Source organism: Giraffa tippelskirchi, chromosome 10 (genome assembly GCF_054371585.1).
Source record: "Giraffa tippelskirchi isolate mGirTip1 chromosome 10, T2T-mGirTip1v1.2.pri, whole genome shotgun sequence".
NCBI lineage: Eukaryota > Metazoa > Chordata > Mammalia > Artiodactyla > Giraffidae > Giraffa > Giraffa tippelskirchi.
Genome location: NC_137284.1, coordinates 109,476,150 through 109,478,036, shown reverse-complemented (window position 1 = coordinate 109,478,036; position 1,887 = coordinate 109,476,150). Strand labels below are relative to the sequence as shown.

The following is a 1,887-nucleotide window of genomic DNA, read 5'->3' as shown; positions in this document are numbered from 1 at the left end:
AGGAGATTATGTTACATAAGGAAATTATATAATTATGTACAGTTATATTATATGACTGTGGTCTCAAAATACCATAAGAACAAAGGTAAAGTTTACTTGCCACAACAAGGCAAAATAATACAGACATTTCTCATTCAAGACAATTCAATTAAAAACAAAACAAATATTCCTCTATCCCTATCCATTGTCTCCTAAAACCATAAAGAAGTGTTCCAAGGTTTAATTTTTTTTTTTTTGGCCATGTGGGTTCTTAGTTCCCCAGCCAGGGATTGAACCTGAGTCACAGCAGTGAAAGTGCCAAATCTTAACCACTGGACTACCAGGGAATTCCCTGTTCCAAGGTTTAAAACAGAGATCTGATGCTTTAATATTCATCTTTTTTTTTCAAACTTAATTCCAAATAAAAAAAAATTTAATTCAAAGTATAACTAATAGTAACAACAACAAAAAAGAACTACAACATAAAAAGAAAATGATATGCCAGTATATCAGTATAGACCATAAAACCACTACTATGGGAATTTTTTGAGATGCCTTGAGCCCCTGTAATTTCCCCATATGTATTACTTTGGCTGCTGATTAGCAGGAAAATTTTACAACAAAAAAGACCTGTGGGGAGGTTATTCTGTGCCCAGTCAAGACCCTCATCAGAAAACACCTCTTCTTGGGACTTCCCTGGTGGTGCAGTGGCAAGACTCCAGGCTTCCAGAGGCCATAGGTTTGATCCTGATCAGGGAACTAGATCCCACATGCCACAGCTAAGAGTTCACGTTTCAGCTAAAGATCCTGCATGCTGCAACTAAGACCCAGTGTGGCCAAACAAATTAATTTTTTTAAGTATTAAAAAAAAATGTGGCTTAGATTGTTTAAAAAAGAAGGAAAGTGTCTCTTCTTTCCACAGCGAGTACAACAGTAAAGCAGAGAAAGATTATTGAGGCTAGAACAGGCACCAGACAAAGCATCAGATGGAAAGAGTGCTTCTCAGGGAAACAAGAGGAGCCACTCCCAGAAAAGCAAAATCAGAATGACCTCAGCATTTTGTAAAACATATCAGAGAAAACAGCCTTCAGTAGAAGTCAGCTGATGAAAATCGTAGGAAACGTGAACTTCTTGCAAACGACTGCAAAAGTAGAATCAGAGGCCTTGATATAAAGATAACATCAACTGGGATTAATCCCAACAGAATGAGAAAAACTTGGGACAAATGGAAGACTGATGACAGATTCAGGATACAGAAAACTTGACCTGAGCAAGATTATTCCTGTGGTTCATTGGACCAGCGTTCTGAATTGATTATCATCCTGCCAGCGGCAAAACAACAATAAGCTAGTCAGGCCTCCCTTCTCTTGCTCTCGAATCCTCCACAGCTTTCAGATTCAACATATATAGATATATTTACATATATATTTATACATATACAAATACATACGTGTGTGTGTGTTTTGACTGGGAGTGGTTTCAAGGAATAGTTGAAGTCCTTGATCCAGGGGCACCCCAGCCTGCTTACTGCCATGCACAGCCCCTCCCTCCCACAAACACATCACCCGTCTGTGGCCTCTGCAGCCTCAGATGACCAGGAAGATGGGGCAGGTATTACTGACAGGAGGGCGCTCAAGTCTGGAGCCTCTGCCCCTCATGAGGACCCGGGGAGATCTGGATATCTCTCAGCCTCAAGCTTCCGGCAGGAACCTGAATCTTTCCTTATTCTGGAAAGGATAAGGCTCAACACCTACTGAGCACCTACTACAGGCCAAGTTCTATACATGTATTGTCTCATGGCGATGCTCCAAACAGCTCTGTTTTTCACAGAATCTCCCAATGTTATGTATTAAATACATATACATATACACATATATATGAAAACAGACCTGGAAAGTAACTTGCTCC

The 1,887-nt window shown here is 40.0% G+C and overlaps 1 non-coding gene across 1 annotated transcript; it reads right to left on the bottom strand.

Moving 5' to 3' along the window:
- Nucleotides 1-254: 254 nt before the first annotated feature.
- Nucleotides 255-326, bottom strand: TRNAE-UUC (transfer RNA glutamic acid (anticodon UUC)). Its single transcript has one exon. It is a non-coding gene; the product is annotated as a tRNA-Glu (tRNA).
- Nucleotides 327-1,887: the final 1,561 nt, after the last annotated feature.